The 12,293-nt window shown below is 46.9% G+C and overlaps 1 long non-coding RNA gene and 1 pseudogene across 1 annotated transcript in view; both read right to left on the bottom strand.

Moving 5' to 3' along the window:
• Positions 1–12,293, bottom strand: part of LOC119951894 — a 72,921-nt gene that overhangs the window by 3,876 nt on the left and 56,752 nt on the right. The window lies entirely within an intron of this gene.
• On the bottom strand, positions 4,609–5,578 carry LOC119951893 (annotated as a pseudogene).

The raw sequence follows: 12,293 nt of genomic DNA, 5'->3' as shown, positions 1-12,293 counted from the left end.
CTCAAGCACGGTGCGGCTGGTGAATGCCAGGAGAGGCCTCTCGCAGACTTCCCGGACGTATTCACGCCTCGCGGGATTCACCCAAACTCGGAGTCACCCAGGATCCACCCAGACGTCCGAGTCAGAAATACACCCACAAGGGACGTGACCAAACGCCGCCTGTTGAAGTCAGTTTTAAACCAACTTCGGCGAACTCACCCGGGATCCACCATCTTCCAGAGATGCACCAGCCTCCCCAGTGAGGCGCCGTTCAGTCGTGGTCCACACAAACGTGGACCAGGCAGGAAGGCACCCAGGGGGTCGCCCAGTAATTGGAGATCCCTGGGTGGTCAGGGTCAGTGCAGGGCAGCTCTCTGACCCTCCCCCTGGAATGTGGACACCTTGGCACCATCACCCTGGCACTGCCAAGATTCTTGGGTGGCACTGCCAAGCTGACAGGAGCATTTCCAAGGGTGCCATGGTGGCACTGCCAAGATTTAGGACCCAAGGGGGGCCATGCACATGAAAGGAGGGTGATGGGGGTTTGAAGGGTAGGGGTGTACAGGGCAGCTAAGTAGGGGCCTTTGGAAGGTGGGGGGGGGGGGGGGGGACAAGGGGGGTTTTTGGGGGGGAGAGGCCTGTAAGTAGGCGTGGGGGGGGGGTAGGGGGGGGCCTGAAATGGGGGGACCCCCAGGGACCCCATAGCGGGGTGTCTCCACTTGGGGGGGGCCTGAAATGGGGGGACCCCCAGGGACCCCATAGCGGGGTGTCTCCACTTGGGGGGGGGGGGCCTGAAATGGGGGGACCCCCAGGGACCCCATAGCGGGGTGTCTCCACTGGGGGGGGGGGGGGGGGGGGGGGGGGGAGGTAATTCCCATGTGTTTGAGGGTGACATTGTCCATGGGTAGGGGATATGGAGGACGCACAAGCTCACTTAGAGATCGGAGAAAACTTTCAAAATGGCATCCCGATCTCAGAGCTCAGCTCCCCAGTGCTAAAATAAATTCTCAGTGTGCGCTAAACCAGTGAGAAACTCCCCAGGACCCAAAAAAGTGTCAATGAATAGCGGTGGGGAACTCACCAGCACAGCCGGCGGGAAACTCGCTGGAAAACCTGACAGACATTTTTGGGAAAATCGCGCCCTCCCTTTCTCCACATAGCCGGAAAGTTCAAACCTGCCTGTTGTTTGATCATGCACACGCTGCAGGCAGTGTTTTAAAATCAACCCAGCAGCTGCTGTCTCCTGAAGATAAAATGACTATCAATATCTTCAAAATGTCTCGACGCAAGTTCAAAGGCCACATAGCCCAATCTGAAATCATTCAAGTCATCAATCTATAAGAAAAGCAAAATACTGCAGATGCTGGAAGCCCAAAATAAAAACACAGCAGGTCTGCCAGCATCTGTGGAGAGAAAAACAGATGTTTTGAGTTTGCATGACTCTTCTTCAGAGCTGAAACAGCCCCAGCAATGCTCGGAGGAAGAGAGTCATGTGGACTCGAAACGTTAACTCTGTTTCTCTCTGGAGTTTGCACATTCTCCCCGTGTCTGCATGGGTTTCGCCCCCCACAACCCAAAAATGTGCAGAGGAGGTGGATTGGCCACGTTAAAAATTGCCCTTTAATTGAAAAAAAATAATTGGGTAATCTAAAAACTAAATAAATAAATAAAACTCCGTTTCTCTCTCCACAGATGCTGCCAGAGCTGTTGAGTTTTTCCAGCATTTTCTATTTTGATTAACATCAATCTACAAGATCCATATACCACAACATTTTAATAGACTTTAATACTACTTGATGTGGAGATGCCGGCTTTGGACTCGGGTGGGCACAGTAAGAAGTCTTACAACACAAGGTTAAAGTTCATCAGGTTTGTTTGGAATCACTAGCTTTCGGAGCACAGCTCCTTCATCAGGTGAGGAAAATGCCGTGGGAAATGTGGTTTTACTTCATTTAATATTTCCATTGATTTGGAAATAATTCCCATTGCATGACTTTTGAGGACTGCACATGGTGCAGACAGGGTGAGTGGCCATGGAGGATATTTGGGCATGGGGTGGTATGGAGGTTCGATAGGAGAGTGAGTGGGCATGGAGATGTCATGGTCTCCTCCAGAGATGCCCAACAGCACAGATGCCAGTGGTCAGCCAAGTTAATTTGCCCCATGTGATATCAAGAAATGGCTAAAGGCACGAGGTACGGCTATGGGCCATCGCTATATTCCGGCAATAGTACTAATGATTTGTGCTCCAGAACTTGCCCCGCTCCCAGCCAAGCTGTTCCAGTACATACAACACTGGAATGTACCCGGCAACAAAAAGCAAGACAAATCCAACCTGACCAATTCCCGCCCTATCAGTCTACTCTCAATCATCAGCAAAGTGATGGAAGGAGTCACCTAGCTATTAAGCGGCACTTAGCAATAAGCTGCTCACAGACGCTTAGTTTTGGTTCCACCAGAGTCACTCAGCTCCAGACCTCATTACAGCCTTGATTCAACTGAGGTCAGAGTGACTGCCCTTGGCACCAATTGACCCGAGTCTGGCATCAAGGAGCCCTAGCAAAACTGGAGTCAGTGAGAATCAGGGGAAAAACTCTCCACTGGTTGGAATCGTACCTGGCACAAAGGAAGGAAAATGGTTGTGGTTGTTGGAGTCAGTCAGTTCCGGGGCATCATTGCAGGAGTTCCAGCAGATAGTGACCTAGACCCAACCACCTTCAGCTGCTTAATCAATCACATCCTTTCCAACATAAGGTCAGATGTGGGGATGTTTGCTAATGATTGCACAATGTTCAGCTCCATTCATGGCTCCTCAGACACTCAGGCAGTCCACCTGCAAAGGCAGCAAGACCTGGACAACATCGAGGCTTGGGCTGACAGGTAGCAGATAACATTCGTGCCACACAAGTATCAGGCAATGACCATCTCCAAAAACAGAGAATCAAACCATCGGCCCTTGACATTCATTGGGCATTGCCATCACTGAATCCCCCACTATAAACATCCTAAGGCTTCCATTGACCGGGAACAGAACTGGACTAACCATATAAATACCGTGGTTACAAGAGCAGGTCAGAGGCTAGGAAACCTACGTTGAGTAACTAACCTCCTGACTCCCCAAAGCCTGTCCACCACCTACAAGGCGGGAGTGTAATGAAATACTCCCCACTTGCCTGGATGAGTGCAGCTCCAACAAGAGTCAAGTAGCTCAACACTATCCAGGACAAAGCAGCCTACCTGATTGCCACCCCTTCCACAAACATACACTCCCTCCACCACAGACGCACAGTATTAGCAGTGTGTAACATCTACAAGATGCACTGCAGGAACTCACCAAGGTTCCTTAGGCAGCACCTTCTACTATCGCTGACATCTAGAAGGACAAGGGCAGCAGCTATCTGGGAATACCACCACCTGGAAGTTCCCTTCTAAATCATTCGCCATTCTGTCTTGGAAATATATCACCGTTCCATCACTGTCACTGGGTCAAAATCCTGGAACTCCCTCTCTAGCAGCACTGTGGGTGTACCTACACCACATGGATGCATCAGTTCAAGAAGGCAGCTCATCGCCACCGTCCGAGGGATAATTAAGAATGAGGGAGGGTTGTCTTCTGGTGACTTTCACATCGTAAGGGCAATTAGGAATGGGCAGCAAATTCTGGCCTTGCCGGTGAAGCCCACAACCCTTAAAAATTAATTTTTAAAAGAGTTAATGCGGTACGGGAAATCTGAGGGAGCATGGGTGACATGGGCCACAGGTGGCAGTGAGGTATAGGCTTTAGATGTTAGGGTCTGGGCATTGGTCCATCTGTTTACATGGTGCAATAGTATAGTGATAATGTTGTTAAACAAGTTCATTTTCCTTGGGCTTGGACTAATGATATCGGATCAGGAGTTCAAATCCACCAACAACTGGGGGAATTTAAGTCCAGTTCATTAAATAAAAATTGAATCTTAGTAATGGTGACCATGAAAGTGCTGAATTGTCATAAAAACCCAGCCAGTCCTTCAATGTCCTTTAGGGAAGGAAATCTGCCATCATTACCTGGTCTGGCCTACATGTGGCTTCAGAACCACAGCAGCGTGGCTGCCCCCAAAACATGGACGAGCAAGCCCCATTTGGTTGTATCAAACCGGTACAAACATTTAAATTAAAATTCACGAGGCATTGACCTGAGCAGCAGGAATGACAGTGGTGTACCCTGCCTGGTTGGGACTGCAAAATCTTCCTCATTATCAAGAAACTTGTGTTACAATCGGGAGAGCTGTCCCACAGACCTGTCAAACAGGAGACTAACATAGTTATACTCATTAAATCATAGCTTACAGGCAATGTCCCAGACACCACCACCATCACCATCACCTGGGCAGTGCATCCTGTCCCACCAGAGGAATAAAAATCATCAGAGGTGGCAGTTCAGTGGCAGATGGTCCGGAGGGAATCTGGGAGCCTTCAGCATTGACTTCAGACCCCATGAAGTCTAATTGCATCAGATCAAACATAGGCAAGGAAATCACCGACCCCCCTCTCTCAGTGCTCCTCCATGTTGAACACCAGCTGGAAGAAGCAAGAAGGGTGGCAAGGGCACATAATGTAGTACGGGTGGGGGAACTTTTTTTTTTAAAAAACAGCTTTATTGAAGTTTTATTGAAATGAAGTCAGATGCAACAAGTTAGGCAGGTTTACACAGTTACAAGACATATAACATCAGTAAAGCATGCTGGAAATTATACATTTCACAAAAAGGAATAACCAAACCAGCAATCCCATTGAAGTCACTACTTTGTAGAAAAAAATGCAGGAGCTCCATATATCTGCATGGGATGGGGGACCCACGAAGGATGCTTACAAAAAAAGGTAGAAAGCATACAAAATACAAGTTTCCCTCTAGTCAGCTTTTGGCTTGTAATTGTACACAGTATTACAAATTGGAGTTCCCATTAACACACTGGCCATTTAAAAAAAAAAACATCTTTGGATGTTTGAAAACCGTCAAATTCCAAACAAAAAAGGGAGGATGTGTTAGACTTCATTTTCTTTGATCTCTTTGCTCTTTCGGACTTATTCCATCCTCTTTTCCTTCTCACGTAGGCGCTCCAATTTGGCTGCTAGTCGAGCTTCACGGTTCTCTTTATTAGCTTCCATTTTGGTGGTCAGTTTTTCCTCTGCCATTTTTTTGAAATTATTGTTTTCTTCAATAGCTTTCTGAAGCACTTCCTTTTCATGCTCTCGTTTTTCAGCCAACTGCTTTAGTACTTCAGCTTCATGTGACTTTCGCCTGATTTCTGCAGCTTCATGTTTGCACTGGATTTCTTCCAACGAAAGGTCCTTTTTCTTTGGAGGAGAGAGGGGAAACTCTGGAATAGCTTCAGCTGCAGGTGGGCTGAGGATCAACTCAAAAGCCTGGCCAGAAGATCGCTTGTCCAATTCTTTCACCTGGATATCAGCTGATGCCGATGCCATTATGTAACAAGACAGGTTGCTACTTTCAGATGTCGAATACTATCCAAATGTGAACAGATCCCTCGCTCCTTCTCTCTCGTTCGGAGTTCCCTTTGTCTCCCGCGCTCTACACAAACCCACTTTCAATCCATGGGTGGGGAACTTAATACCCATCACCAAGAATAGCTTGGTAGCACCATTACTGGCTGAGGACATATCTACCAGACTTAGGCCTGTACCAGGTGGCGAAATAATCAAGACCAGGGAAAAGCCTACTTGTCCTTGTGGTGATCACAAGTTAACCAGATGCAACACAACTGAGCGACCACTAGAGGGAGCACGGGAGAGCCATATAAATAGATCAGGACAGGAAGTGAGGACACACTTCACAGCAGGCGGGCTGGTAAGCAGGACACACAGCAAGCAAAGCTGGTAGTTAGCACTGGAAGGTAGTTCTAGGTCGAGCTCTGGAAACTGAACGAACTCACAATAAAGCATCTTCTCCACACTTGAGACTGCGAGCTTTATTAAGACACGAGGAACAACACATGGTACCAGCAGTGATTTCAGGACGCTTACGACAGGACAACTCAGCTGCAGATACAGAAAGCACAAAATGGCATGGAAATCTCCTACTGGACATTTGACTGGGGAAGACATCGCTAATTCGAGGATGTGGCATGGATACCCACCTCAGCTGGACACGACTGGTAATGTAAGAAATGTCTGGAAAAGGTTTAAACAAATGTTCGATTTTTATCTCATAGCTAATGATGTAGCAGAAGCCTCAGACAAAATTAAAATAGCAATTCTCATCGAAGGGCCTGTCAATAGGAAAGTGTATAATGGATTTAAACACTCAAAAGGTGAAGACAGGAACAGCTTACAAACGTTACTAAACAAATTTGAAGAGTACTGTGAGAAATTTGAACAGCAAGGCATGCTCACAGTCCAACCTGCACAGAGACTGAGTGATGCAAGACTTAAAAAAATCACAAAAAGATCAGGAAATCGCGAATGCACAGTACAGATCAAAAAGAAGAAATAACATGAATTTTTCACAAAGCCAAAACGCTGAAATCCAGTCCAGATCGGAAAGAAAAGGTAATTTACAACTTTTAGAAAGAAAAAAACGCTGAAATCCGCGATAAAATGGCGTCGGAGCACATTTTGCAGTCTATGGTAAGCAAAGAACTACAAATCGCGTCTGCGCATGCGCCGGAACCGGAAGTCGCGCATGCGCAGTTTACAAAAGATCGCGGCGCCGATCGTTATGCGCATGCGCAAGCCGCGCATGCGCAGTCAAAAAAAGTCTTCGTCGCGGACCGTCATGCGCATGCGCAAGCCGCGCATGCGCAATGGACACCGAAGCGCACAAGGAAAGAAAGCCGATTTGCGCATGTGCAAGTCGTTCCTACGCGTGACGTCATGACGTCTGAGAATCCTGACCACGCCCACTTAAAAGGGAAATGCCCGAAAATTGAAAACAAGACACTTAAAGTGGTAAAACCAAATTTTCTTGCCTCAGAACACAGAAAAACGCCTGAACTTAAACCAACAGTGAAAAACAACTTGCACAAAACCTTGGAAAAAGCTGCCTTCACCACACACAGTGAAGCGAACAAAATGAATTCCGAAACAACAAAAGATGATTTGTTTTTCGACGATTACCTCTCAGACCTGACTGGGTCAGTCGGATATGCTTATCACAGCATCAGCGACACGGTCGCAAAGCACAACACGAACCAACTCGTGGTAGATGAATCCAACCAAGATGATTTGGTTTTCAAAGAATACTACTCAGACATGGCTGAGTCAGTCGGATATGCTTATCACAGCATCAGCGACACGGTCGCAAAGTTCAACACGAATCAACTCGTGGTAGAAGAAGCCAACGAAGATGAAATGGGTTTCAAAGAATACTACTCAGACATGGAGGAGTTATTTGGACATGCTGATCACAGCATCAGCGACACCGTTGCAAAGCTCAACACGACTCTACTCATGGTGGATGAATCCAACACCATGGTGCCATGGCAGCTCGTCGATACATTGGATGACAGCAATACCCAAGACGAAGACGACGCCACACAGAGAGCACAGGAAGACTCCACGGAGCGAGCGATGACAGGCTCCACAGTGCGAGTGATGAAAGACGCCAACAGGGATGCAAGCAAACACTCCCGGGCGGACACCAAGCATGAACAAGACCATGAAGGTAAACCCGCTGTACCTGAGCAACCGCAAGCAGACTATGAAAGTCCAACACGCTCACAGGAACAAGAAGAAAGAGCAGACTATGAAAGTCCAACACGCTCACAGGAACAAGAAGAAAGAGCGGACTATGAAAGTCCAACACGCTCACAGGAACAAGAAGAAGACAATGCACCTCTGCCCACTGCATGTGAAGACAGTGACAAGGTGATCACACTCGACGTACAGGATCACAGTGAGACTGACAGTTCTCAGCTTGTCTGTACCGAAGCACAGAGCGAAAACAGTGACAAGGTGCTCGCACTCGACGTACAGGATCACAGTGAGACTGACAGTTCTCAGCTTGTCTGTACAGAAGCACAGAGTCGGGCCACCCAACAGTCCAGAGAGACGATGCCGAAAGAAAACATGCAGATTTTGACTCCAGAAGAGGAGCACCTGGAGCCCAGAGAGACAACGCCAAAAGAAAACATGCAGATTTTGACTCCAGAAGAGGAGCACCTGGAGTCCACAGAGACAATGCCGAAAGAAACCATGCAGATTCTGACTCCAGAAGAGGAGCACCTGGAGTCCAGAGACATCAAACAAAAAGAAACCATGCAGATTTTGACTCCAGAAGAGGAGCACCTGGAGTCCAGTGAGATAACATCAACAGAAATCATGAAGATTTTAACTCCAGAAGCGGAGCACCAAGAGTCTAGAGAAACCACGTCAACTGAAATCATGCAGATTTGGACTCCAGAAGAGGAGCGCCGAGAGTCCACAGACACCGCGTCAAATGTAATCAAGAAGACTTTGACTCCGGAAGACGAGCACCAAGAAAGCAAAGATGCGGAATCCAATTCTCCACAACTGATTGATGTCACCTGCACCGATGCAACATCAGATCATTCGCACCACTCGCGAGAAGACGAGCACCAAGAAAGCAAAGATGCGGAATCCAATTCTCCACAACTGATTGATGTCACCTGCACCGATGCAACATCAGATCATTCGCACCACTCGCGAGACGGAATGCTCAATGACTCAAATTATCCACTCGGGACACTCAGAGTATAACAAGAAAAACAAAAGTCAAAAGAAACACAGCAAGAACAAAAACAACATGAAGCGCGACAAGACCAACAACAATAGCAAGAAGCACAGCAGAAACGAGAACGACAACAGCAAGAAGAAAAGCAACATGAAGCGCGACAAGACAAACAACAATAGCAAGAAGCACAGCAGAAACGAGAACGACAACAGCAAGAATAAAAGCAACATGAAGCGCAACAAGACAAACAACAACGTCAGGCACAAAGATAGCGACAACGACAGAGGCAGAAACAACAAGAATGGCAACAAACACAACAAAGTCAGGAGCAAAGATAGCGACAACAACAAAGACGGAAACGACAAAAACAGCGACAAGTACGGCAACGGAAACAACAAAAACAGGAACGACAGAAACAACAGCAATGAAACAACGACTTGTACACAATGGCACTACTTGGCACATGATGGACGATGCCACAGCACACTGCAAAACGATAACAAGACTACAAACATGTCATGGGATGACAACGAATCGCACAAACTCACGTCTGCTCCAGAACAAGCAAGCACACCAGCATCCAAGGCGGATGAGACAATAAATCAACACCACAAGCACAAAAAAAAAAGTCCATGCCAGTCAACATCAGTGATGTGACCATGCAAACACCTCGGGATGACGCATTGGGTACTTAAAATAACAAGGAACACCAACAACATTCACAGCGGACTTGCAATATCAATATCACCACGTCATCAACAACAAAAAGAAAAAAAGCTCTGAACAAATTCATCAAGTTTGGACTCATAAATGTTTTTATTGAGATTGGACATATAACTACATTGGCTTTGTAAAATATGCAATAGCACCATCACCTGTGTAGATACGCATATCATAAGTAACTGTTTTCTATAATTTTCTTTAACGATGTACAGCAAATATGTAAAGAGAAAAAGGGGGATGTGGTGATCGTAGATTGACTAGATACAAAAACAACAGAGCAAACACCAGAGGGAAAGCTATAAATACACTGGGACAGGATGTACAATTTTCTTTAACGATGTTCAGAAAATATGTTAAGAGAAAAAGGGGGATGTGGTGATCACAAGTTAACCAGATGCAACACAACTGAGCGACCACTAGAGGGAGCACGGGAGAGCCATATAAATAGATCAGGACAGGAAGTGAGGACACACTTCACAGCAGGCGGGCTGGTAAGCAGGACACACAGCAAGCAAAGCTGGTAGTTAGCACTGGAAGGTAGTTCTAGGTCGAGCTCTGGAAACTGAACGAACTCACAATAAAGCATCTTCTCCACACTTGAGACTGCGAGCTTTATTAAGACACGAGGAACAACACAGTCCTCACCAATTTACTTGTTACAGATGACACAAGGAAGTTATGCTGAACCTGTGGCTCTGGTTAAGCCCCAACATTATTGCATCCAGCTCAGGTCACTGCCCTCTAGAAGGGCGTGAGGATGTGGAGGAGATCTACCAGAATGGTTCCAGATTAAGATCCCATCTCTCAAACAACCTTCTCAATAACTGCATCGGCATTCACAGACATGCATGCATCCCACACTATTCCATCCTTCAATCACCAATAACAATAACCTTTGTTGGTGTCACAAGTAGGTTTACATTATCACTGCAATGAAGTTATTGTGAAAATCCCCTAGTCGCCACACTCGGGCTCCTGTTCGGGTACACGGAGGGAGAATTCAGAATGTCCAATTCACAGGCACCGCTCACACTTCAGACAGACTGCACCGCTCTTCAACCTCATAAGGCCTCACAGCCCGAAAGGATAACTGTCAATTCACTCATTTACAATTACCAAGCTTTCTCTTCCAGATCAAGATAGCACATTAACAAGCAACAAGAGGTGAAACATGACTGCATTAGATCACTGAACAACAAACATTTATATTGCGGCATCCCAAGGCACTTTCAAATCAAACAAATGATACTGTATCACATAAGGAGATACCATGGCAGATGACAAAAGTTGGGAAGAGGAGAGAGTGACCACGAGACAGGGAAGTTTGAGGGTGGGAATTCCAGTGTTTAGGGCCTAGGTGCGGCTATCAATGGTAGAGCGACTGAATTCAGGAGTACACAGAGGACCAGAATTGGAAGAGAGCTTGCGAGTCTGGAGGACTTTGGACCAGGAAAGCCAAGGCCATGGAGAAATTTGAAAACAAGGATAATAATTTAAAATCAAAACGTTGCTTAACTGGGAGCCAATATGAATCAGTGAGCATAGGGATGATGGGTGAATGAGATTTATTACGAGTTTATTGGTGTCACAAGTAGGCTGACATCAACACTGCAATTAAGTTATTTTACATGTGGAAGATTCCGAGAATGCTTTAGAATAGTCAGGCATACAGTAGGCAGTGAATACGAGGGGTGTAACTGACACCATGGCCCCAGGTAGAGCAAGGACCTATTGCCTAGTGAGCGTAGGCAACAACTACAACTGTTTTGATCATGAACTGCCCAAACCCTATCCTCACTCCCAAATTGTATATGGTCTCAATAGTGAGCACACATGCTGTATCCCTCATTCCTGTGGCTTTAACACTGCAAGCTCACAGGAGCCAGATCCAGCCCGCCCCACCCACACCGCCAACAGGCCAAGCAAGGGAAAAAGAAGGAAGAGCCATTTCGCACCCTGGGGGAGGAAGGTGAGGAAGAGTGTACTGTATTAATCAGCACCACTGTCGCAGGCGAACATCAGAGAGGAGCACCACCTGTAACTTAGAAGCTGGGGAAAAACACAAGTTGGAGGCACCATAAACCATGGGCAGCAGCCAGACTGGGTTGAAGGTACGCTACAGGTACCACTTTGTCAGGGCGCTGAATGGAGAAGGTGGTATTACTAGTTCAGCTGTAGAGGAATAAAACGAGGACCTCACAGGGCCACACTTCAGAGCCAACAAACTAAATGCTCGGTGCACTGGACAACCTGGCTACAGCTTGTGGAAAAAGGGAGGGAGGAGTCTGGCTCCAACCTTGGTCTTTGGCTTGAGGTGGAACCTGGAACGAACAGTCTCCGAGATGAAGTAGCTGGCCATCTCCATCAGGGAACCAATTGCTGATGGCGCAACTTCCAACGCAGCGTGGCAGCTTGTATGCAACAGCAATCTGCTGCAATAGAAGCTCAAGCAGTTGCCATGGCACATATCTGTACTGCGTTGTTGAAAGGAATTTGCAGAGCATCTCAAAATGGATGACCACGCAAAAAGGCACTAAAAAAAGCAGCAAGTTTAAGTCTGTTGCCATGGGTTACATACAGGTTGGATGTGACGCCAGGCTTCTTAGCTGCACTGTCTGTGACAACACTGAGTAGATCATCTGGACAGCAGAGGGAAGGTTATCAGTGGATTAAAGAGCAGATTGAGCCATTTGGAAGCTTGTGGGGAGAGCATCCCTTCACTTGGCCCTTTTATTGGATTGATGCCCAGCAGTAACAGCATCCAAGAGGGTCCTGTATGAGGCATATGGAGGAAAGCGTCTCAAAAGCATCTTGTAGGCTTGGATGAAGGACCTCACATCAGAAACCCCCTCCAATGAAGAATAGGTGATTGGTCATGTGATGTGGGCTCACCTCAGTG

The sequence above is a fragment of the Scyliorhinus canicula genome, chromosome 17, assembly GCF_902713615.1.
Source record: "Scyliorhinus canicula chromosome 17, sScyCan1.1, whole genome shotgun sequence".
Taxonomy (NCBI): Eukaryota; Metazoa; Chordata; class Chondrichthyes; order Carcharhiniformes; family Scyliorhinidae; genus Scyliorhinus; species Scyliorhinus canicula.
Note: the sequence above shows the minus strand (reverse complement) of the source record. Positions and strands in the feature narration are given on the sequence as shown.